General features: G+C 40.8%; 1 protein-coding gene and 1 pseudogene across 10 annotated transcripts in view; both read left to right on the plus strand.

Moving 5' to 3' along the window:
• The window catches only part of NRG3 (neuregulin 3), a 1051311-nt gene that overhangs the window by 282864 nt on the left and 741484 nt on the right, over window positions 1-26963 (plus strand). The window lies entirely within an intron of this gene.
• On the plus strand, window positions 11562-12027 carry LOC116572806 (annotated as a pseudogene).

Below are 26963 nucleotides of genomic sequence, written 5' to 3' on the forward strand. Positions count from 1 at the left end.
ACAAGTAGGCAGAGGCAGGCAGAGAGGCAGGCAGCGAGAGAAAGGGGGAAGCAGACTCCCCGCTATTCAGGGAGCCCGATACGGGGCTCGATCTCAGGACCCTGAGATAATGACTTGAGCAGAAGGCAGAGGATTAACCCACTGAGCCACTCAGGTGCCCCAATTCTCTCTCATTTTTATTTTTTTTTTAATTTTTTTTTAAAGATTTTATTTATTTTTCAGAGACAGAGGGAGAGAGCGCGAGCGAGCACAGGCAGACAGAGAGGCAGGCAGAGGCAGAAGGAGAAGCAGGCTCCCTGCCGAGCAAGGAGCCCGATGTGGGACTCGATCCCAGGACCTGGGATCATGACCTGAGCCGAAGGCAGCTGCTTAACCAACTGAGCCACCCAGGCGTCCCACTCTCTCTCATTTTTAAATGGGAAATAAAACACCTCATATATTAGAAAGTTGTTTTTTTTTTTTTTTTTCCAGGATTGAATGAGATAATGTCTGTGAGATGTGTAGCATAATGTAGGTATATAATAGGCATTTTTTTTAAAAAAAGATTTTATTTATTTATTTACTTGAGAGAGAGAGAGAAAGTGGGAGAGAGCATGAGAGGGGAGAAGGTCAGCTCCCTGTGGAGCTGGGAGCCTGATGCAGGACTCAATCCTGGGACTCAAGGATCATGACCTGAGCTGAAGGCAGTCGCTTAACCAACTGAGCCACCTAGGCACCCAAAAAGCATTTTTTTCTTAAAGATTTTATTTATTTATTAAAGAGAGAGTGAGAGAGAGAGTGAGAGAGAGAGCTTGCATGAGCTGGGGGAGGGGCAGGAGGAGAGGGAGAAGCAGACTCCTTGCCAAGCAGGGAGTCTGATGCAGGGCTCCATCCCAGGACCGTGGAATTAAGACCTGAGCCAAAGGCAGACACTTAACTGTGTGAGCCACCTAGGCACACATGTAAGGAGTACTTGTTAATTATCAGCCTTCCAAATAGAGGTGACTTTTCCAAGATTTTCATAGATTTCTAATCTTCATTTTTTTAAGTGTTGTGAGTTTTTTTTTTTATTTTTCTCAACCTCAGTGGATACTCCTATCAGAACATGGGAGAAGTCATGTTTATAGTTCAACTTAATGTCATCCATAAATTCATCTCTTTAATTTTAATATTTCTGTTTTGCTTTGATTTAATGTGTGATTTTATGTGTATTCAACTCAACAGTCTGAGATCACTTGTCTTTAAGTGAAGGATTTGAAAACACTGATAGTAACTTTGATTATAGATATTTCTGGTTTTATTACTGTCATTGTTTTCTATTTTGTTCAGTTTTTCTTTTTTCACCCCACCCTGTCTGATTTTCTTTTTATTACGATCTGGTTTCTTGGTGCAATTCAATCAATGTATTCAGTATCAAGCATTAAAAAAATAAAAGTTTCATTATTTGGGTGAGGGAAAATAATGCAGAGGTTAGAGAGACATCAAATAATCAGCCATTCTTTCTCCCCCTAATTGCCTAACCCTCTGATATTCTGAAAGTTGAAGTAATATCTCTTGCTATTCAGCTTTTTCTTCTGTTGGCCCCATAGCTCTACCTTACTTTCACCAATATGCCATATTTTTTCATTTTTGTTATTTTTTAAGATTTTATTTATTTTAGGGATGCCTGGGTGGCTCAGTTGGTTCAGTGTCTGCCTTTGGCTCAGATCATAATCTCAGGATCCTGGGATTGAGTCCCCCACCAGACTCCTTGCTTGGCAGAGAGCCTACTTCTCTCTCTGCCTGCCACTACCCCTTCTTGTGCTTCCTCTCTCTTTGACAAATAAACAAATAAAATCTTAAAACAAAAAGATTTTATGTATTTTAAAGAGAAAGAGAATGAGAGAGAATGCATGGGGGCAGGGCAAAGGGAGCAGGAGAGAAAGAGTCTCAAGTAGAATCCCTGCTGAGCACAGAGCCAGTCATGGGGCTTGATCTCATGAGCCTGAGATCATGACCTGAGCCAGAATTCAAAGAGTCAGACACCTAACCAACTGAGCCTCCCAGGCGCCCCAACATGCCACATCTTTTTCGACACAAAGGACTGCTTCCACCCTGCCAGCATCAAAGAAAATCTGACAGGGATCTCTTGGCTTAGTTGTTTTCTGATAAGTGCTCTTTAGAAAGACATCTGGGTCCCGAATCGGGATTTAATGGAAGGGGAAACAGTTCTCTGGCAACCTCTGAGAGGAGGAGCAAGGTATTTGCTTTCTCAATATAGATTAAGCTCAGCTACAGGTCATAGAATTCAAAATATAGTGGCTTATAAAGTACAGAAATACAGATTTCTCCCATGTAAGAGCAGTTCAGAAGTAGGCATTTCAGAACAAGCTTGCAAATGTTCTGTGGTTCCAAGCGCAGAGAAACTTTCCCTCTCATTTATCTGTCCTCCTTTCTTACAACAACAACATTGCTCCATGATTCAAGGTGGCTTCCCACCCTAGCACTGTGTTCCCTACAGCAGGAGGGGTGATGAAGGAAGTAAAAGGAAAACGGGACACTCTTTTCTTTTAGGAGAACCCCCAGAAGAATAAAATTTCCTCTTCTGTCTTAGAAAAACTCAGTAGCCATATCCGGTTGCAAGGCGTGCTGAGAAATGAAACTTTTAGCACTCAGCAGTGTTCACAGCTGAACTGTCAGGATTCATGTCCATGAAATCAATGGGAAAGACATCCTCTGGGACACATCTTCCCAGTGTCTGGGGTTGAGCTACTCCCTCTCACAGGCAGGGATGGAAGCACCGAGGGTGCTCTGAGCACCTGGCATGGGGTTTCTGTGTGAGGAAGTGAAATCTGAGAATATTGTTCTGTGCTGCACTCCATCTGAATGGTAGTTAATGAATGGACTTCCAGATTCTGTGCTGACTTCTCTCTCTCTCTCTCTCTCTCTCTTTTTTTTTTTTAATTAATAGACAGAGTGTTAGTATGAAGTTGGAAAACACCATAACAAAGAGAGCTTAAAATCCCATTCCACTCATGGGGCCAACCTTGTTGACCAAAAAGGCTTTCAGTATGTGGAACATTCCTGATGGGTTTTAGAGCTACTTGGACTTTCATTTTTATACCTAGGCCAGGTTGGGTTTAGATTGTGCTTAACATGGACGGCGAACCCCAAACAGGAAATAGTTTTAGGAAACTCTTATAACACATGTGCTTTGGGAAGGAACTTCATCAACTGGAGAATGTGATCTAGAAGTTGGAGTTTGCATCTCAGCCCTGAGACTCCAAGGTCCCACATGCTGATCCTGGGGCAGTTGTGACGATTCGGAGAGATTCATCCTGATGCTGTCTGAAGATACAGTTTGCCACAGAACCCATCAGGCTGCTTGCGTCCCTTCCCCTGCCTGGGTTCAGGCCACTATATAAGTGTTATAGCTTCTTAATTCTAGCTCCCTGTAAGATTCAGAGGCAGTGTCTGCTGTGCCTCGTCACTGGACTCCTGATGCAGTGAACTATTCTAGCACTGGGCTTGGCATAGGTCCTCCCCACCTTCTTTCTTTTACACCAGCTCCAACAACAGGGATTCATTGCAGTTATTTTACTAATACTTGGGTAAAAAAAAAAAAAATCTGAAATTACATCTCTCTCTAGTGCTTCTAGAATTTACAAAATCAACAGGGAGTCTTCACCACAGGCCCCTAATATCAAAGTCTCTGTGCAGGAAAATCCATAAGCTGGGGTGACTTTTGAGTTAAATTAAATTTTATGGCTCAAGAAATTCTTTGCTTGGTTTTCACCACCATTACAAAGCAAAGAAAATAATTTTAGATTCAGTTTACACAAAAGATCACTTCAGGTTGATATAGGCTTTATGTTAGTGGCATGGAAATATTTGCATCTGCACATTGATATGTAGTGAAATAGGCTGTAAAAGATAAGATCAATTTTCTATTAAAAGTAAAAAGGCCAGGGTAGCCTTATACAGGGAGGGCTTTTCCCATTTGTCACTCAGCACCGTTTGACAGTTTTCCATTAGCTGTGGAAGGCACTGGCTGCTTTGCTGGGGTAAAACTTTAAAAATTACTCACATGTACACAAACACACATACACAAATGCATGTACACACCCACACAGATAACCCAGACTTGAATACATGGGCACAAAAAACATAATTGTCACATATGCAGACACCTATTCAAGCATGTGAACACAGTCACATAGCAAAGTCATGTTCACACGGATAGGGAGATGCTGACCAAATGGTACAATGACGTGGCCAGGAGGGACATTTGCAGTGACAGGAAAGCATGATGAAGGGTCATTCATACAGACACTGAAACACCTCAAGACACTGCCATAAACACATGGAGACACAGATGTACATGTGTGCCGACACACACACATACACAAAAGCACACAGAGCCCCAGAGACCAAGGTGGACAGTCACATGAAGATCAACATTTAGGTATCTAGAGGGACAGAATACATTAGTACCTTGGGGTAGCTCCCCATCATGCCCCTTCCAAGTCTTTCAAAATGACCACATGTGGTGGTTACATGATGACTGAATATAAGAACTGCTTCTAAAACCATAGAAAAACCTAAAATTTATTGAACTCCTCCTATATGTTGTGTTTTAGTATCCATAGCCACATTATTACAAGCCTGTCAATTTCCAAGTTTTTCTTTTCAGTCTTGAGTAAGTTCACTCTTCTCTCTTTTCCCAGCCATCTAACTCTACTCTGTTTCCTCTTTATATACAGGGTTTTTTCCCATCACTTTAACCCATCATCACCCCAATCTCTCCTCATTCTGGCCTCCTTTATAACATTTATCTGAATATCTGGCTGGTCTCTTGCCCTTGACAATGAAATTCCACTCTTCTATTTCCCTTTAGTTTAAAAATCTCATCTACTCTTTGAGGTCTCATTCGATTCCATTTGAAGATTTAATTTGCATTCTATATATTCTTGTAGCTACACTAAGTAACACAAAGTTTAGCACATTTGACTTTTCTTTCATTTCTTTACAACACATCAACTATGCCTCCCCAGCTGAATTCTAATCCTTCTGAAGGCAGAAACTCTGCTTTATTCCTATCTTTGCCTTACATTTCCCAACCTCTGGCTCATCCTGGTGTGCTTTGGAGCACTCTGCACCCTCATTCTGCATCAGGGCCACCTCAACTGATCACTCCCAATGCTTCCATCTTTAATCCAAGTAGAATTCCAAACTCCAGTCCTCCTCCAGACCTGTACTTCTAATTTTATAATTTCTGAAAACATTGTAAGCCCAATGGATTGTTAATTTCAATTTACAAACTCTCAATTGGACAGTTTCTCCCATTATCTTTCCCTAAACCTATTCACCCTTCATTTTCTTCTGATCCTGAGCAGCTGTCCTGCCATGCATTCAATTATCCATGTCAGAATGTCAGTCAGCACTTTATACCTTCCCCTCTCTCTACCTTTCCCTTCCCCAACTCTAGAACCTGAAGAAATACCTTTTTGTACCCTAGCTGTTCATTAGTGCTGCTGCATTCTGCCTTTGAACACTGCTCTGGTCCATGCCCTCACCAACTTGAGGATAGGCAAGGGGAGATGATTGGCTTCTAGCTACTCTCTTGCTTCTGGTTTTGTTCCCTGAGATCAGCCTTCCCTACTGGTACCAGAAACATCGTTTTGAAACACAAATCTGATCTTGTTATTTCTATGAAAACATCTGTAACGTCTCAAGAGCGCCCTACGTTCAAGTCCAAACTCCTCCACGAGGCAGCACCTTACAGCATTGCCTTGACCTGTTCTCCCAGCGGAGCCACCTCTTCCTGTCTGTTTCCATCCAGATGACTCCACATTCTTCTACAGGCGGAATACATCACCTCTGTGGGCATCATTGAGCGATTTCTCTTTGCTTAAATGCTTTATTTTGCTGTTCTGGCCGGGAAACTACCCCTAGATCCTTCAAGACTCCATTCCGACAGTTTCCATGACTTTCTCGGGGAAAATTAAACATTTCCATAAAACTTTGTACAAATCGAGGAGGGCACTCATCACACGGTTAGCTGTTCTCGTGTCTTTTTCCTTAATTGGGCTGTGACTACTCCAAGAACAGATACTGTTCTCCCCACTACAATGTCAAGTACTTAATGAAGACAGTTGTTCTGTTACTCGGATGATTACTTCTGTAACTGCTGTGCAAGGAAAACACTGCAGCGCAGACAGTGCACATGTCTGCGTGGAGGACTACCACTTACTGCCCACTTCATATAAATGCTATATATAGGTATATGTGTGTGTGTATATGTATATGTGTGTATGCATTTAATTCTTCCAGCATGTCTCTCATATAATTGTTATTATGCCCATTTTCCCAGTAAGAAGTCTGAGTTACAGAGAAATCAAGGATTTGTGCAGGTTAGGTCTGTTTACTTGTTTTTAGCCCAGAGCCTCCCATACTCTTTCATCCCCCTGGTCCAGAATGGGTCCGTAATACAACCTTTCTGCATCCAACATGAGAAACTGTGAATTTAACCCAATATAAACTACTGTTTTCCCTGCAATAGCTCCCAAAGCTTTTAATACTCTGATGTGGTTCTCCAACTTTGACTCTACCTCATAGCCCTTTCCAGATCTGCTCAGCCTCAGAATCCATGCACGCAGAACACACTTTGGGAGATGCAGTATAATATCAAGCGTTCTCTTTAAAAAAACTTCTGGATTTCATACATCGTTAGGGGACCACTCCCCTTTCTACCTGAATTTGAAGAAAGAATATGTATCCCTACCCAGCTACTCATTCTGTTATACTGAGATTGAGTGGAAGTGGCTGGCATATCAATTCTCAGAATCCCAGTGATCTCACTAGCTGTCCCGTGGCTACATTTGCCACCAGGAGAGAGGAGAAGGACAGAAATGTCTGCTTGATGCTCCCGAGTTATTTGGACCCGTGCCTGGGCCCACAGGCACCCCCCTCCCACAAAGCATGTGCAAGAGAAGAAAACACTCAGATTGAGCTGCCTGAGCTTCATCCTTCTGCAATCTTGTCCTCAGTCTTCTTCTCTGGTGGTGTTTTTTTGGGTGGTGGGTGCTACGGAGTCCACTACACATTTTGCACTTTATGGACAAGTTTGTTTATTTTTGTCTCCAGCTGAGAGCAGCAACATGGCATTCCCTGATGCCCCTGGTAATTTCCCAAGCCCGGTGACTCCTGTTCATCTTGACCTGTTTCACTGGCAGTGGCACTGCCGCTGACCTGGATTTGCTCATCTGGGCTCAAACGACAACAGCTCAGAAGTTGCATATATTTGACAACACAAAACTCCACCCCTCTAAACCACACACAGGCAGAAATGCAGCTCTGAAGTCGCAGTGGCCTTGGTTTCAGTCCTGGCTTGAGCACACCACTAAACCCCAGCTTTACTGCTTGCTGGCTTGGACAAGGGACTTACCACATAGACTTCCCTTTCCTTACCTGCACAATGATGATAATATTATGTACTTCACTGGGCTGTTGAGAGGATTAAATAAGATAGCTCAGTGTCTGGGATATATAGCAGCAGTCATATACTGTTTGCTGTGTTTGTATCACTGGTATTTTTCAATTTTGTCTTTTATCTTTTTACTTACATGTTACCTTTTTCTTTCTTTTGCTTTCTCACAAACTATCAAGGCCTCATCGACTTGTTTAAATCTAAGGAGACACTAAAAAGAATAATATATTGATCCTTTTTACAAAGGGTTTGTAAGTATCTGGGGAAATTAATCATAAACATAAGAAAAGGTTACTAATGACACATTATATACAACAGTTTAATTCTTCCTAAAAGAAATGAAAAACCCTCTTTGTATATAAACTGAGTGTTAGATAAATCCATTAGCACCCAAGTTTAAAAGTCTATATGATGAGTAAGTGTAACTGATAAGATTAAAATAAAAGTGCTTGGACTGTGTGTGTGTGGTTTTTTTTTTTTTTAAGTTTTATTATAGTTTTATTTTATTTATTTTTTTAATTTAATTTTTTATTTTTTATAAACATATATTTTTATCCCCAGGGGTACAGGTCTGTGAATCACCAGGTTTACACACTTCACAGCACTCACCAAAGCACGTACCCTCCCCAATGTCCATAATCCCACCCCCTTCTCTCAAACCCCCTCTCCCCAGCAACCCTCAGTTTGTTTTGTGAGATTAAGAGTCACTTATGGTTTGTCTCCCTCCCATTCCCATCTTGTTTCATTTATTCTTCTCCTACCCACTTAAGCCCCCATGTTGCATCACCACTTCCTCATGGACTGTGTGTGTTATCAAGAGTATAATCTAACTAAGTTAGTGGATCTCAAAGTTTTTGATGTCAGGAATGCTTTACATTCATAAAAGTTATTGAAGTTTCCTTATGAGCTTTTGTTTCTGTGAGCCATACTTATCAATATTTTTAATATTAAAAAGTACAATGAGGAAACTTAAAATATTTCATTGAGGGGCACCTGCGTCGCTCCGTAATTAAGTGTCCAACTCATGATTTTGGCTCATGTCATGATCTCAAGGTCATGAGATTGAGCCCCACGTTGGGCTCTTTCTCTCCTCCTTCTTCAATTCCTCCCTCCCAACTCACTCTCTGTCTCTCTAAATATGTATAATTGATTTTGAAAACAAAAATAAGGCATTGCATGCTAAAATAAATAACAATTTATTATTTTTTTTTATTATGTTAGTCACCATACAGTACGTCATTTGGTTTTGATGTAATGTACCATGATTCATTGTTTGCATATAACACACAGTGGTCCATGCAATACATGCCTTCCTTAGTACCCATCACTGGACTAACCCATCTAGCCATCTCCCCTGAAACCCTCAGTGTGTTTCTTGGAGTCCACAGTCTCTCATGGTTCATCTTCCCCTCTGATTCATCTCCCCCTTCATTTTTCCCTTTCCTCTCCTAATGCCCTCCATGCTATTCATTATGTTCCTTTATAGTGAAAAATAAATTATTTCCCAAACCAAAAAAAAAGGGAGAAAAAGTAACATTGCTTTGTATATATATTTATTATAGTTAAAAAAAACCACATGAAATCTACCCTCCAAGGAAATTTTTAAGTATATAGTGCAGTATTATAAACTATGATAACCATAGTGTACAGCAGACCTCTAGAATTACACTGGTTTTGGCAATGATTTCTTGGACATGACACCAAAAGAATAGGCAATAAAGGCAAAAACAGACACGTGTGACTATATCAAACTAAAAAGCTTCTGTACAGCAAAGGAAAGAATTAACAGAATGAAATTGATCTTCTTCTGTTGAGTCATCCTAGTATCACAAGAATAAATCCCATTTGGTCATGATGTCTAATCCTTTGATATCTGTTGAATTCAGTTAGCTAGAATTTTGTTGAGTATTTTTACATCTGTATTCATCAGGGATATTGGCTTGTCGGCTTCCTTTGTGGTAGTATTTTTTCTGGCTTGGGTATCAGGTTAATGCTTCTCTCATAAAATATGTTTGGAAATATTCCTGCCTCTCCATTTTCTGGAAAAGTTTGAGACGAATTGGTGTTAACTCTTTACATATTTGATATAATTCACCAATGAAGCCAACTGGTCTTGAGCTTTTCTTTCTGAGGAGATACTTGATGATTTATTCAGACTCTATCTAGTCATAGGTCTGTTCAGATTTCTATTTCTTCATGATTCAATCTTGTCAGTTGATGTTTCCAGGAAGGCTTCTTAAGACTTTCTTGTGGATGTATCTTTTGTGGACTTGTGCAGGTAGATTCCTAATTGGATGGATTTGCTGGTTTCTTAACTTCAAGAGCTCATAATCTCTTGTTCCGTGTGGACTGTGGCTAGTCTGAATCAGCAGCACACTGCCCCGTCTTTTTGGTTCTCAGTGGCTTCCAGGCATGAAGAGTACACCAGGTCTCAACTGTGATGTAAGACTAGTGAGACAGAAGCCAGTCTCTTAGGCTCTTCAGCCTCCACTCCATGAAAAGTCAGAATGTTGCAAGTAAAGTCCAGTCTTTTCTCTCCCTCCAGGGAGAGTCCAGGAATAAGGAGTTTGCTCCCAATCATGTGATACTATGCCAGAGAGAGGTACCGTAGTGAGATGGTACCATGCATTTTCCTGTTGGCTTCACTGCACCTGGTTTTATGCTACCTGGGATGCAGGAGCTTCTTAACTGTTTTCTGGATTTCTCACAAAGGATATTATTGATCTGTGTACATTTCTGAATTGGTATCTCTGTGGGAGGAAGGATGGTCTAAGGCTTCCTATTCTACCATCTTGATAACCTGCTATGACATTACTTTACATTTTTGCAAGTCTCTTTATTGGGTGCTTTAGCAGAAGACAGCTACATTCATATATATACATCTGTAATCAATCCCTTACCTTATGTTGGTGTGGTGGAAGTATGTGAGGAAAAGTAATCTCATACAAATATGCGTTAGAAAAAGAAGGATTGTTTTTGTAGCCAAATTTGACAATTTTAGATTTCTTAAATTCCCTACCCTAACTCATCAAGTAGTAGCTCTTAAAGATTACAGGCAATGTGAAATCTGAAATTGTATTGAATGACACTACAACCCACTGATCCATACTCTACTTCAAATGGGTCTTTGACCTGCATATCATTTGATGACCTCTTACATTAGTCTTCTGCAAAATATTGTTTCATTGAGTTAAGCAGATCTTTTAAATGTTGGCTCACGACAATTCAGTATCAGAAAAATTTTTTATTGATCTGGCTACCAGCTACATTGGAAATGACTTATGCTGCCAAACTCATGGTGGTGAATTTTAATTTTCCCAAATCCTAATTCTCACTTGATTGCTTGAATTTTATCAGTAGCAACAGTTGACGATCAACATACTCTCAACTGTTTTCCCTGAAGTTACAGGTTCATCTCATTCTTTGCTGACAAGGTTCCTACCAAATAACATTGTTTGAAAGCCTTTTACTCCCCATCAGTCATTCTATCAGGTAACAGTAGTGTCCCTCAAAAAAGTAGCTAGTTCAGTTTGTGACTCAACGACATAAGTACTCTTTTTTTAATATTTCATCTGTTTATTTGTCAAAGAGAGAGAGCACACACAAGCAGGGGGAGTGGCAGGCAGAGGGGGAAGCAGACTCCCTGATGAGCAAGGAGCCCAATGAGGGACTTGATCCCAGGACCCCCGGGATCAGAACTGAGCCAAAAACAGACACTTAACCGAATGAGCCACCCAGGTATCCCTACTACACAAGTACTTTGAAGACAATAATCACCCTGTGGCATCTGAAGGGCTTAGTTAAGCTTCTGACTCTTGATCTCAGCTCTGATCTTGATCTCAGGGTAGTGAGTTCAAGCCTCAGATTGGGTGCCATGTGGGGTGTGGATCGTTCTTAAAAAACAAAAACAGGGGCACCTGGTGGCTCAGTGGGTTAAGTCTCTGCCTTCGGCTCAGGTCATGATCCCAGGGTCCTGGGATCAAGCCCTGCATGGGCTCTCTGTTCAGCAGGGATCCTGCTTCCCCATCTCTCTCTCTGCCTGCCTCTCTGCCTACTTGTGATCTGTCTGTCAAATACATAAATAAAATCTTAAAAAAAAAACAAAAACAGCCTTTCTCTCTCCCAGCCATTTTGGCGGCTGCTCTTGGTTGGGGCTGTCCCGCACCTAAGGCAGGAAGATGGTGGCCGCAAAGAAAGCGAAAAAGTCGCTGGAGTCGATCAACTCCAGGCTCCAGCTCGTTATGAAAAGTGGAAAATCGTGCTGGAGTACAAGCAGACTCTGAAAATGATCAGACATGGCAAAACGAAGCTGGTCATCCTCGCCAACAACTGCCTGGCCTTGAGGAAATCTGAAATAGAATACTACGCCATGTTGGCCAAAACTGGTGTCCATCACTACAGTGACAATAATATTGAATTGGGCACAGCATGTGGGAAATACTACAGAGTATGCATGCTGGCTATCATTGATCCAGGTGTTTCTGACATCATTAGAAGCATGCCAGAACAGACTGGTGAAAAGTAAATCACGCAGAATTTTTCTTTAATAAAACTGGCCACAGCTTGTTTAAAACAAAACAAACAAACAAACAAAACAAAAACAAAAATCAGACAACTTTCTCCAATGCCTGGAGGAGTCTCTCATCATAAAGAATTATTCAGCTTAAATTATAATAGTCACAAGGTTCAGAAACTCAGGTTTAAAGAGAGGAGAACAGGCCAGGAAGACAGTTGTATACTCTACAAGGTTATGTAAAGGCTCAGGTTTCTTCTAATTGTTCTGTTAATCACCAAAGGGTTTTCCTCACTCACAGATCTGGCTCATTGGAAAAACATCTGCTTTCTTCAAGGGGCAAAGAGAAGTTGAGGGCAAGCAATTGGCTGTTAGGAAAATGATGGCAAAGTTGCCCACATCCTTCCAGCTCCATACTTGGCACTGGCGAGGACTTGGCCAGATGAGGCTGCCATGCAGGCAGAGGTTAGAGGGAGACACAGAGAGTGATTGGGGAAGACTAGCAATATTCATCATGATAGGGAAATGCTTTAAAACACTGCGGGGGGGCAGTGCAAAGAGAAGCCATTGGTCTTTAATTACAGAACAGTTTAAAGTTCCTGTTTATATATAACAGGAATAGATTTTTAATATATAGAAAATAGAACATAGTCCTTGTGATACTTTACAAACACCGAATTTTTTTTTTTTTTTAAAGATTTTATTTATTTATTTGACAGAGAGAGATCACAGGTAGGTAGAGAGGCTGGCAGAGAGAGAGAGAGAGAGAGAGAGAGAGGGAAGCAGGCTCCCTGCTGAGCAGAGAGCCCGATGTGGGACTCGATCCCAGGACCCTGAGATCATGACCTGAGCCGAAGGCAGTGGCTTAACCCACTGAGCCACCCAGGCGCCCACAAACACCGAATTTATATGTGTATTTTGTCATTCCATTCTGGAGGCAAATTAATTCTTTGGGGACCTGGTCAATAGACTTGCCCCAAGGAAGACCGTGTTCTTTTGGGATGTTACCAGCTCCTATAGAGTGTAAATAAACTGATATCTGACTGGTTTATGGAACTTATCTTTGGGCTTCATTAAAATCCTGCATTTCTGACTTAGAAAAAGGTAGGGAGACATTGACTTACTGTCAAAACCAACAAGGTCTCGATGAAGGCCCCTTGAAAGTCTCATTCCTGTGAGCTGGCAAACATTTATAGCTAATTTGAAATGAGATGCTTAATTACATAATTTCATTCCAATTAAGCTGCTAATTAATTGACAGGGCATCTTTGAGTGCTTTACACAGTATAAGTAAAAGGCAGCAGCATCTTGAGCCTATTACCTGTGACCCTTTGGGAGAGATCAGTAAATAACTATTTAAGAGGTTGGAAACAGAGTTTGTTAAAAATGAAAATAAGGGGCTAGCCCAGGGAGATCCTGGTCCAGGACCACCACTAGCTCAACTCTCTCTCATCAGACCCTTTTTTGAGAGAGAGTAATGGAAAGAAAACTAACCTCTAACTGAGCAGTAGGTGCCCAGCCTTGTGTTAGGAAGTTCTACAAGTGATTAGGATAGTAAATCATCTGTCCAGTTGTCGTTTTAAGGAACGACTTTTTTAGGAGGTAGGTAATTAGCTTTGCCTCTCTCAACCTTTGACTTAACCTTTTCTCTTTCCTGTCTTTCGGCCTCACCCTCCTCAAACCTTGTCCTGCACACGGGTCAGCCTAGTCCAGTTAATCTCCGCAGAGGGAACGAAGTGTGTGTTAACAGTGAAAAGAATTCTAAATTGAAACCGGTTTTTCAAAATAAAATGCATTATATTGCCACTCACATTCTGCAACCTTTCAGACTGAAAAGATACAGAGATAAACCTTTATTCTTACCCCCCTGCATGATATACTTGTTCCTTCACTTGCCTGCGTTGAAGAAGACTATTATTGGAATGTGTCTTTTGCATTATTAGTTAATACAGAAGCAGAAGCCTGTGGGGCTAGTGGGCTGGCTGACCAGCTGCTAAATGGGGAGTTGGCTCAAGGCTCTTTCAAAATCATTTCAGAAAATGCTCAGAGACTGCGTTATCACACCTTTACATCGTATAATTTGTTTGATTTTAATAAAGAATAAAATAAGGTCAAGTGCAGATTTGTTACCCAACCCAAAGGGTTTCTTATGACTTATTGCTCTGTATTATGACCCTGTGACTGGCATCACGTGTCTTTGAGTTGAAAAGGAGCATTTCCGCTATGCTGTATCAACTCTTCTGCATCTCTCCGGCTGTCTGTCACCAGAGAACAGCAGAAATCTCATCATGTCATGTCTAAGTGTTGGTGTGGGCATGATATTATTGGGAATCACCTGAGCAAATGACTGACTCAAGAATTCATTGCTTAAGAACAAGATAATTTCTTTAGCAGAAGCATGCAGGACCCCAAAGAGATTATAACTTACACGGGTGTTAGGAAATAGGCAACATCTTACTCCTCTTTCCTGCCTGTCCCCGCAAACCTCTGGAAATCCTTACCAATGTAGAGGCGTCCTGTGGGAACCAAAAGAGAAACCCCTCTGCTCTGCTTACCTAAGTGAGAGTTAACCACTCCTGCAGTCCTAATAAATGCTGGAACCCTCCTGAAAAGCTCCTTCCCACAGGAATGAGGGGATGATGAGCACTCTGGTGTTGTGCCTCCAGTCCAGACCACTGACAGGAAGAGTTAGGATGTGATCCCGTGAGATCCTCTTCCTCCAGCACCTCAGAATTTTAACCCGAACCCAACAGTTCTCCAAGGTGTGTGCACACGTGTCTTTTGTGTATTGCAACTGGAATGTGAGAGCACAGTGGAAAGGCAGGTGGCATGTGATAAGCAGATAGCTGGTTGTGATCATCATTAAGCCCCTTCAATTGTATTACTACTATTGAATGGGGTATTTAATCAGGAATCATAGGGTTGGCCCATACTTAGGCCCCAAGGGTTGGCCCTTGGTTGGCCCAAATAGGTTGGCCCAAACATTTATGGACTCATACATTCAGGTCATAGAAATTATATATCTGTATCTATTATAGACTTTCTGGACATTCAGGTCCCTTTCGCAGGAGACTAAGGCTTTGGAACACTGGACTTCTGGCCTGTTGAGCATCATGCTTCCCTTCACATGGCAGACTCAGCTATTACATGGGCAATCCCATTTTCGAGGACATGTGAGGGAGACAGTCATCATTCTGCCAAGCCCTGGTTTGCCCTTCTTTCCAGACCATCATAATTTTTTTACCAGATCTTGTTGGCGCTAGATTAGAGCCCAGCCTGGACCCTCATCCACGTAGAGGAGACCTTTTGGTAGGAGCTTTTTGGAATTGAGTTTATTTTCATAGATTTATTTTACTTCTCTATGAAAAATATAAATTTATAAGTAAAACAATATTTAGAATGTGGATTTTTTTTAGATTCCATGCGTTAAGAATTCCTTGGTGTGCCTGTGATGGAACTATAAAACACATGGGAACTGGCATGTTACTAAGGCCATCTTTAGAGATGGTGAAATGAACAATAAGTTGGTTTAACATTCCTAAGGTTCTTATTTGCTCTCTTCTTGAGGCAAGACAGTTTTAATTAGCTTATGTGTCATTAAGGCATCCTCACCTCTGGGTACTTATATCATGGATATGAAAACTTTATTTATAGTAGTTATTAATTTTTCACAGTTATTTTAAATTTCTTGAAACACATTTAAAGATACTTCCAAAATTCATGCTTTGCTGTTAATCATCTATGTCCTGAAACTTTATTGCTAAATAAAAATTTTCAGTATTTGTTTGAGGAAATAGGAATCAGATTTAGAGTAGGAAGGATAAAACCCAGGAGTCTTTTACCAACCTGTTCAAACCAGGAATTGTGGTGCTGGATTTTTCTTTTCCTTTCTTTATTTAATTTTGACAATTTATTTTAGAGAGAGATCATGGGGTGGGGAGCAGGGAGAACCCCAAAACTGACTCTCTGGAGCACACGTAGCCCCAGTCAGGGCTAGATGCCAGGACCCTGAGATCATGGCCCGAGTCAAAATCAAGAGTCGGCTGCTTGACCTACTGAGCAACCCTGGTGCCCCAGTGCTGGAGTTTTCTGTGGGACAGAGGGAGGTTTCTTTCCTTGCTGGTTCTCTTAAATGTTTGATAGCATCAGTATTAAGACTGACCAGATCCCTGAGGAAGCCAATTGTGAAGGTGGCTGGGCCAGTGTTTTCACTCTGGCATATGCTTAAGTTTAAAGAAAGGATCACATTCTATCACTGACTATCCTTTACTTAGATGGCATTTCTGAATGTACATTTTCAGAAATTATTTTGAAGGTTGAACCTCATTAATAAAAAAAGCTATTTCAGGATATTATGTTTGATTTCCAAAAGCAGTAGAATAATCAAGTGAATAATGAAATGGCAAATTTTGAAAATGGCTAAACTTTATATAAATAGAATAGTTCTGAATGACCTTGTTCAAGGGGAAGATAAGAAATTATTTCAAAATGTTAATGGCATTGAAAAGTCTTTTGACCTTATACAATTTGTCTGTTTTCTGAAGTTTAAATGTGTTTTTTAAAAAAATTTAACTAAGATAGAATATTCCAAAATGGCGAAGCATTGCAACATGCAGTTCAGAGCACAGACTTTGGGGTACAGGCCATTGCAGGCTAGGTTCCTTGGACAAAACCCCTTTGCCCAATGGCTTGTTAATAAAGGGGAGGTATAATACCTGCTTCATGATGTTGCTGAGAGGGTCACATTGAGACATCCTCCAAGGGCTGATACTTTGCCTATGAAATGATATTAACTATTACTTTCATATTATCATTAATATATTGTTTTTCAAGTAGAGAAATACAAAAATCCAAATTTGGTGCATCCTCAAAAGACTAAAATATTTTTTTACTATTAAGGTTTTTAACTAAAATAAGTAATTAAAGCTTTTTTTTTTTTTTTTTTAAAGCATTTGGTGATCCATCTTACAGTGTTTTCCTGTATACAAAGTTAGTAATGGTTCTAGTTTCTTTTTGGATCCTCTAATGTAGCCAAATTTCTATAGAAATATAGATAAAAAGATACGGTTTTCACTTCTATTTGTATCCAGATATCACTTACTCATTTTGTCCCAGTATTAAAGCAATGGAAAGTTAGACGTCATTGGTTTCATTGTTCATGGACAAGTTTTCCTACTTCCTCTGTGACCTTGAACACATCCTACTTCTCTGTGCCTCTGGACTGGTGAGGGAACTTTCATCTGCCAAGGAGATGAAAAGCTCCTGAAAACGCCTTCAATAATAGCACATCAGAGGCAGAATAACTCTAGATTTGCTCTATTCAGTGGCTCACTGACAGCATCTCAGATGTAGGTTTTCTCCCCAACCATCTGTCCTGCCATCTTCAGTGTCTCGGTTTGGTTCTCATCTTTTCCCCCTCATGCACACATGTTGGCACTCGAGGACCAGGCATTATATACAGATGTAACAAACGCCTATGGAGAGAGGAGGAACATGTCTTTTACGTTGTACCCTTCAAAAGACTGAGAAACTTCTTCCCACAAATCCTCACCCCCAGGATTTTCTTGACATGACATGAGTCATAACTGGGTCACTTATCATCCCTGCCAGTGACGGGCAAGACTAGTGCCACCTGCTCTGACTGGCTGAAGCAGAGTAATATCTGCTGGTGGTTAGCCTAATCTGGATTTACCTCTGAACTAGAGATGGGGAGGCTCTTCCCTGCAGGTTAGATATGTGGATAAAATTTTGTTCAGGAGTTAACGGACTTAGGTAAAAATGCACAGTATCTACTAAAGCCTTAGTTTCTTTAGCCTGTAAAGTGGGGGACATACCAATTCTATCTAAGTCACCATATTTTTTCTAGAGTAAATGAAACAATGTCAGTACTTGAACTTGTAAACAGGCCCATGGTTCTCAAATAAACAGCGATGCTTTTGGGATGACTTTGATGTTCTTCAGCCAGTTAGGTTTAAGTATAACTCTAAGCTATTCTTCACCTGTTCTTCCACTGTTGAGGAGCTCTTACTCAGCTGACTACACTGATGTCCACCATAATCACATTCCAACCCCTGTGATGGTGAGAGGTATCTACATGACTTCTAATCCCCTTCCTTCTTTAAATTCTTTGAGTCTTCTGGGAACATTAATGAGGCAGGGAAAAATACAATATCAGATATGTAAACTGTCAAGATTCATTTTATGAAGGAACTCAGCAAAAGGCAAGTTTATTCATGTTGGAGAACTACCGTGTATTCCTTCTTTCTGAATATGTATAAGGAGAACTCCGAGGGCTGTGGCTTAGCATGTGTGCTTTCTTACCAAACTCTTTTCTCACCCCCTTGTTCTGGCCACTCTGGGGTAAAATCTTTTATGCAAATGCGATCCACCAAAGAGGATTGATTTGTCCTCAGGCCTCAGCCAGTGCCCATTCTCTTACGCCCTAGGATTTGTTTCCTAGCTGCCTCTGGTCCTGTAGTTGAGGCTCATTGCCAATTCCGTTCTAACACAAGAGCACTTCCCCTTTTTTCCTCAGGTTTGCTTTCCCCTGCATTTATCTACTTCCATCAATGCAAAATACTGAAAGGTTCAAATTGATTTTCCTTCTTGAAACATGAAAGGTCTGTTTTTCAAACTTCAGTATTTCCTAAGGAAATATCTCTGATCAATATGTGCAAGAATTAAAGAGAAACTCCAAACTCCCCCTCTGATTGTCAGTAACTCAAAGCAACCTGTTTACCCACTTGGATTCTTCCCAGTAGAAAATGTTAACAATTGTAATTATCACCATTATGCAGTATGTTCAATTGTACAATCAATATAATTGCCAAATGGAAATTATACAATAAATATAATTGCTGCTTTACTCCTGTGCAGTATTTCACTGGCACTTCACATTTATTTTGTCCTTTAATTAGTAACAGGTGTAATTACAGTACGGTGCTCAGAGCTGAAGCTGAGTAATTGGCAGGAGTGGGCACAGGGCATGGCTATTGAGATGGGGGCCATGTGACTCATTCTTTGTCGGGATTGCCTGAGGACACCAGGCAGCCCACGGAGCAACACAAAGTCAAGCTGACCGGAGGACGCTTTTGGTATAAAATCCAGGTCAAGGATGCCCTGCAGTCCGTGAGACACACTATTTTGCCAACCCTCTCTCTTGACTTCCAACACCCTACTAGACCTGTTCTTTGTCTAAATGAATGTATTCATTCATTCATTTAATAAGTATTTATTAAGCACAGTTTGCATGCCAGGTACTATATTCTGCGTGCAGGAGATAATCAGGGAACAGAGAGGCACAAAGCTTACAATCTAGTGGATAAAAGCAGGGACCACAGGGGGGGAAAAACACAAATGAAGAGATAAGAAAGTGCTAGAAAGAAAAACTACCATAGCATAATAATGTGTTTTGATGAGGTGGTCAGGGAACATTTCCAAGACATGGCATTTGACTTAAGATGTTTATGATGAAACACGATATTCAGGCAGAGGTTGTGGCAACTGCAGAGACTCTCAGGGGGAACAAGCTTAGGAACAAGCTGATGGCATTTGGGGGGAAGGGTGAGGAGGAAAGGGAAAAAAAGAGAGACCGAGACAAAGACAGAAAATGCAAGGTGTGCCGGAAGAAGTCAATAGAAAGGGGATTACATTTTAGAGGATCTTTAAGTATAAGAAGGGATTTGATATTCTAAGTACAATGGGAATCCAGTGGAGGGTTTGACACAATATAGTGGCCCACAATGATTTACATCAACCATTCTACCCGCTGTATAATAAACCACAGGGTAGAGGAGCAAGCACTGAAGGAAACCAGATGGGAGAAACCCCAGGTAGGAGTTGCCAGTTGCTCAACCTAGAATGGTACCTGCTGATGGAGTTGGTATGAATGATGAGACAAAGACTGATATGGCTCTAAGCTCTTGCCTTGGAATAAGTGAGATGGGGATGTTTGGGGAAAAGAAACGAAATGGTTTTAAGAGTAAGACAACATATTCATTCCATCAGAAGTGCCATTAGACATCCAGGTAGCCAGTTGAGTAAGTACCCTGAAGGGAGCAGTCATTACTGTAGACGTAAGTATGAGACAACAGTATGGAGATGGAATTACTCATGGGCCAGGGTGTGATAAACAGTAGAGACAGAGGAGGTCCCAGGGTTTAACTGTGGAAGGTTGCAACATTTAGAAGTTCCATGATGAGGAAGAGTCAGGGGACAAAAAAAATCAGAAAGAGCTTACAGTGAGGTCGAAGGAAAACTAGAAAACTCTGGATGCTACATCTGAAAGAGGATAAGAATAGAGGGCTTAACTATGTGAGATATCGCTGACATGCTAAGATGAAAGAGAAGAGGTGTTCTTTGGATTTGGCAATGTGGAGGCTGCCATTGACCTTGTCAGAACAATTTTAGTGGAGTGACTGGGTTGCGAGTGTATGTGTGGGTTGAAGTTGCGAGGTGAGGAAATGCAGACAGCATGCATAGAAGACTTTGAAGGACTCCTATGACAAAGAGCAAGAAACCCTAGCTGTAGGAGGAGAGGTACCAAGGTCAAAGAAAGGCTACTGGATATTTTTGTATGCATAAAAGTATGCAGAATGAGAAATAGATGCTGCAAGGTGGGAGATGAATTTCTATGGGAACAAAGTCCTTGAGTAGATGAGACATGAAATCCAGAATATAAGCAAAGGGACTGCCTCCGACAGGAACAGAGGCTTGTGTTCCTTGCGATGAGAGGGAAAGCGAGAGTGTGGGCACAGATTCAGGAAGGTCAGTCCATGTGGTAGTGGGAGGACTGTTGCTGCCTCCCAGGAGTTCGTGATCTGAAGGAGAGAGACACATCGTGCACATCTCACTGCATGAGTCAGACAACGGTCTGAGCACAGAGAAGCAAGTGCCGTGGGAGGGCAGTGGTGGGAAGACTTATCCTCCAAAGTTTGACAGAGGAGGTAGTGTTTGACTTGGGTCTTTAATAATACATGTAATTATACTGTTATTTGACTTTGACACCAACAAATTTTAGGACATTTTCTCTATAAGACAGCCTGCTGAAAGTTCTTTTATCAAGGAAGACCAGGTTGATCTCTTATTCTTAGGGATCCTCTCCTTTCCCCAAACATGACAGTCTATCTCAGGCATCACTGTCTTCTCAAGTGCTCCGTTCTCCTTTGAAAACTCTCTCTCTCTCCTCAGTCTTTGACTAAATTGTAGTTATCTTTCAAGGCTAAGTTGAAGGGTTACCTCTTCCAGAAAGCCTTCTCAGTCTATCACCAACCGCCTTATCAATTTGTTAGCGTTCTTCCTATATGCAGGTGGGGCACGGAGAGGGATTCCTATCTCGTGGATGTGTTAGGATGAGCATTGCTCTGATCCACATGGTTGAAAGAGAGGTGCGCATGGGGGGATCCACTCCAGAGCTCAGGTGAGAGAGAGCTCAGAGCTCCAGACAGCTCTTCTGAAGGCTGCTAGAAGAGGACTATAATTCGCAGTCTTGGAGAAAATGTTTTTTTATATCTCTGTACATGTGCAGTAGAGTCTAGCCTTGTACCTGAAATTGGTCAAAGATTTATTTCTGCTTATGATGAAACAAATGGGCAATGAAGAATCAAAAGGAAAACCCTCAGTTTAGAGGTCAAAAATCCGACCTGATTGCTAAGAATAGGTCATTTTTAGCTGAACTCAAGTGCTATTGGAACCATCTCTACAGGGAGCATGGTCTCTGATGGGAATGCACAGGGCAGCAAGTTTGTCTTCCTCACATCTTGAAAACAGTTTTAAGCCACCTAGTAAGGCTTCAGCTCTTAATCTGAAGATGTTGGCAGGATACTGCTTCCTCACCCCCTCCCCACCAGATGGCCATGTCCCAATCCCCAGAATCTGTGAATATGTCATGTTGCATAGTAAGAGGTAATGAGATAATTAAGATTGCTGCTAATCCCCTGATACTGAATGGGGAAATGTTCCTGGATTTTGTATGGGGCTGATGCAGTCACAGAGGTCCTTAAAAGAGGGAAACAAGGAAGTCTGTGTCAGAGGGAATGTAGCATGAAAGGACTCGACCAGCTGTTGTTGGCTTTGAAGATGGAATGCAGCCACAAATCAAGGAATGTGGACAGCCTCTAGAAACTGAAAAGGCTAGAAAATGGGTACCTCCCTAGAGTTTCCAGAAGGAACACAGTTCTGCCGACACTTTGATTTTAGCTCAGTGAGACCTGTTTTGATTGGTAAGGATTGGTAAGATTTATGGAAAATACATACATAGTAACAGAGTATAAATAAGTAACAAGGTCAGAAACCCAGGAGTCATACACCAAATGTTCTGCATCATTATATCAGCACCGTTCCAAGTAATCCTATACTAAGTACCCAGCTGTTTTCAGACATAAGACCCCAGAGACTCTTTCTTCACTTTGACAATGGGGGTAGTAACAAATTCATATGTTGTGGAGGAGATGGGAATAAGATGATGTACTCAAAATGATTTGGTAAACTCTACATTTTTTCCCTCAAATCTCTGGGACAATTTTAACAAACTTAAGGAGTATTAGAAAGTGTACTGGCTTGAAAGACTGAAGTACTGGGTTCATGCTTCATGCCCGCCCTCTGTGACCTTCCTACACAACCCATGTAGGCTTTTTGGAGACTTGGTTATCTCATTGGTGAAATATGGATATAATAGCCTGTTTGTGTATGCTAAAAGATAATGATAAAAGCAGATGTACTTTATACATCATGAAGGTACAGCACATGCAAAGAGTTATCATTTTTAGGTGGTCAGACTCTTTCTGACCATTCTTTCCTAAGTAAGCTATGGTGAGTGAGTGATAAGGAAGATGGTAGAGGGCAGGTGTGGGTTTTTCCATATAATCAGCAGGCCCTTTCTCTAGACACTGTGTCCAGAAGTCAGTCCCTCCCTAGACTGAGTTGCTTGGGTTTTAAGAAGACCCCAGCAGTCTTCTATAGTTAGAGAGGAGAGGGAGTTGGGGGAAATTGGAAGGGGAGGTGAACCATGAGAGACTATGGACTCTGAAACACAATCTGAGGGGTTTGAAGCGGCGGGGGGTGGGAAGTTGGGGTACCAGGTGGTGGCTATTAAGGAGGGCACGGATTGCATGGAGCACTGGGTGTGGTGCAAAAACAAGGAATACTGTTATGTTATGCTGAAAATAAAAATAAATAAATATATATATAGAAAGAAAGAAAGAAAGGTTTTTGGGAATCATTCTTCCATATTTTGGTTGGTTCGTGGAAAAGTGATAGCTTCCTCAGATTTGGTTCTGTGGTTCAGGTTTCCAAACTCCATTCCTGTCTAGTGAATAGAAATAGAATTCAAAGGTCCTTGGATGTCAAAGAATGCATCTTAAGGATTTAAGAAAATTCTCTCCATCTTGAAAGGAGGCTCTGAGTCTAGGAGTCAGGGCAAGAGTGACCAGCTACGTTCACCACAGCTTCAGGGAAGCAGAAATCTCACTGACTAGTCAGAATACTGCATGGCAGCAGTCGCATAGTAAATGTTTAGTGAAGGAATGGATGTATTTTCTTCTATTATATAAAGGAACTCTGCCCTTTAAAAAAAATGTGGGTCTTCTTCTTTTTGAGGAACTTGATGAGTTCAGTGGGTCACCTTGGTTCTCTGAGTGTTCATTTCTGTGATATGAAGGTTCCAGAGTGCTTTCTGTGTGCAACCATGTGCCAGGCACACAGCCCTCCTACACAAGACCCAAAATTGTTCTGCAAAGAAGGAAAGTATGTAAAATTTGGTTATATATATAAAGTGCTTAGAATAGTGCACAGAACGTAGTCCCATGTAGTTGCTGTTTTTATTATTCTCTGTGATCTGGTGTGGGCTTATTTATATTCTGATTGATAATTTTACTCTCAACCCATGTTTTGAATATTATCCCATCTTTTTCTCCCACAAAGGGAATGCTTTGCCTCTAATCAGAAGGAAAGTATATTATCCTAGATAAACAACACTGGGTGCCTAAAAGGGCGCATGAGGGACCATGTAATATTCATTTAAGATAATATTGGAGGGGCGCCTGGGTGGCTCAGTGGGTTAAGCCGCTGCCTTTGGCTCAGGTCATGATCTCAGGGTCCTGGGATCGAGCCCCGCATCGGGCTCTCTGCTCAGCAGGGAGCCTGCTTTCCTCTCTCTCTCTCTCTCTGCCTGCCTCTCCATCTACTTGTGATTTCTCTCTGTAAAATAAATAAATAAAATCTTTAAAAAAAAAAAAAAAAGATAATATTGGAAAAAGAAAGGCTGTTCTAGAACTTAAGCAATTCCTGATAAACAAATCCATGAGAAGCAAAAAAACAAAAAAACAAAACAACAACAACAAAAAACCTCTTAAAATCTTTAGGGTATTTGTGTTTTTCTTTTTAGAAAAAATTGTCTCTAATTCTTTAGTCTCCAAATATGCAATTATTATAAACAGAACAGAAGCAGTAATGAATCTGTTCATTTATATAACTGCTTTGTCTAAATTGCTCTTGAAATCTTAAGATATTATTCATAATATGAAATTGATGTAGTCTGATCAAAAGAGAGGACATTTAATTAAAATGTGTAAAGCATCTAGAGTTAAAAATCAGTGAATATTTTGTACACAGTTACTGTTGTTACCTTATGAAAATAAAATCTTACATACTTGTTCCATTAAAAGCCTCTGCTTCTAATCATGAGGCTATCACTTTATGTTCATTGAAAATATGGGGAAGGAATCCCTGAAAACATTAGTTGAAGAAACACCTAGCTTATCTGACTACTTTCATGATGTTTCAGATGCAGTATGGGAGAAAAAGATATATAAATGCTATTTCCCTGGGTTGTGGATCAAACAAAGGGCAGATTTTTATCTTTGCAACAGTTCCTAGGGGGAAAAACAAATGAAAGATGGTTTACAAAGAGAGAATAACATTTGTAATTCTTGGTTGTCTTATTAGTAAGAAAGTAGAGAAATTCTTGACAGATAGGTAACAATACAACATGTGCTATTTGAGTGGGATGTATTTCCAGGATGTAAGTGCAAATAAACAAAGATTTAAAAACACCAAACTTTTTATACCACCAGTCCTTATCAACCTACATTAATTTGGAGAAAGGCCATATTTCTGAGGTTAAAAAAAAAAAAAGTGTTGGTTTATTCATTCATTCACTAGCTCATTCATTTACTCTTTCTTCTAGTTTAAATTTACAGAATATTAATTGGGTCTGAGGGCCTTTTTCTAACTATAATACTTCAGACAACTTAAGAAAGGATAAATAAATGTATATATTAATGTATATATTAATTATATAACTAAACTATTAATTTATACATTTATTCTTTAAAGCCTAGTAACCTAAACCAAAAGTAAACAAATTTGTAGGACTTTCTAGAAACTTATCTTTAATTTTGGGATGTTGGTTAGAGCTATGCTTAATTCTGCATGTTCAGACAGGTTTTGGGACCTGAATATAGTTGACAGTCTAAGTATATAGGTTGGGAAACACTTTCCTATGAACATTTAAATGAACAGATAAACTGGTCTATCTTTTAATACACCAATTTTTTTAATGCAAATATATATTTGAGACCTGTAAAATCACTTTTCTTGTATAAAAGTACTTTTATGTAAAACCCTGGTTTTCTCATCTATTTGCTCTTGTGTTAATGTGTATATGGCCAGACCACAAAGAGAGTGATTTCTTACCTGGTAGGGTGATGTCTGTCATGTAATATTAGGGCCACTGCATATAAAACCAGGATTTATATGGGGGTCAAGCGAGCAATCCCTGACTGTTGCCCACAACATTACAAATTTTGCTATATTAATCTAGTTCCCAAAACATAATTTCCTTCCTTCCTTTCTTTCTTCTTCTTCTTCTTTTTTTTTTTTTTTTAAGAAGTTTAAAGACCAGTTTGTAGAATCCTGGTTATTGAATATGTATATATGCACATCTATGTGGAGGTAGAATAGAGGAAGGTGCACACTCCTATACTAACACTTAGGAAATTGTTGTGGTTGTTGGCTTCAGTCTGTAAGCTTCAGTTCCTTATCTGCAAAATGGGACTAGAAAGTACAAGAGGTGAGCACACGGGATATGTTCCTAGAATATCAGAGGACACACAGTTCTGCTGACACCTTGATGTCCTTCTCTGCAAAAATGTCCAGAACTTGTGTAGGTGCAGGAAGTATCATGGAGAACAAAACAGAGGCTGCAGAAGCGATGACAGCGTGCGTTCTTAGCTCTAGGCTTATACAGTGCATGCTGTTAATACTGCCCATGTTGTTGGTGTGGCTGGTGGTGCTGCTGGCACAGCATTTACAGCGGTGATTCAGGAATTCTGACCCTTGCCCCGGGCTGGTTCTTTCCTGACACACTGACGTGCACTTCTAATTACTCGTGTGCCCACTCTAACACTGAGCAGATATTCACATACTTGTTAGAGGGAATCATCGATGATATTTGTTTGCAGGTAATGTTGTAATTAGCAGATGGAAGAAGGGCAGAGGGAGGGCTAGGCTAAGACCATGTGGTGAGATTACTCAGCCTGCTGCTTCTGTCTCACAAGGAATGAAAGACTGGGGAAGTAGGAAGAGAGGAGTGGGGTGGATTTCTTCCCTCAGCTATCAAATACTGTGTATCAGCTGTGTGATCTAATTCTCTCTTTACAGCCGTCCTTGAAGAAATGGGGATCAAGAGGCAAGACAACTTTCCCAGCATCACACAGCTAGTGCCCTGATAGGTTTAGGAATGGGATTGGGCCTGTTGGTCTCCAAAGCCCTTTCTCTGTCCTTATCCCCTGAGGTAAAACTGGTAACTTCTTTTGAAGTAAACTAACACTTCCAGTTCAGAGCTGCAGGGAAAGGCCTTGCAATATCCATGTCCTGTTGCCGCACAAGGTGTGTGTGGGGGGTGGGGGGGTGGGTAGAAAAAGGATATCAATTTCATAATCAGCTGAGCCAAGTTCAATTTCAATTAAACAGTCGGAACTACAGGGCTGAGGTCTAGGGTGGCCA

The sequence above is a fragment of the Mustela erminea genome, chromosome 14 (genome assembly GCF_009829155.1).
Source record: "Mustela erminea isolate mMusErm1 chromosome 14, mMusErm1.Pri, whole genome shotgun sequence".
Classification (NCBI taxonomy): Eukaryota; Metazoa; Chordata; class Mammalia; order Carnivora; family Mustelidae; genus Mustela; species Mustela erminea.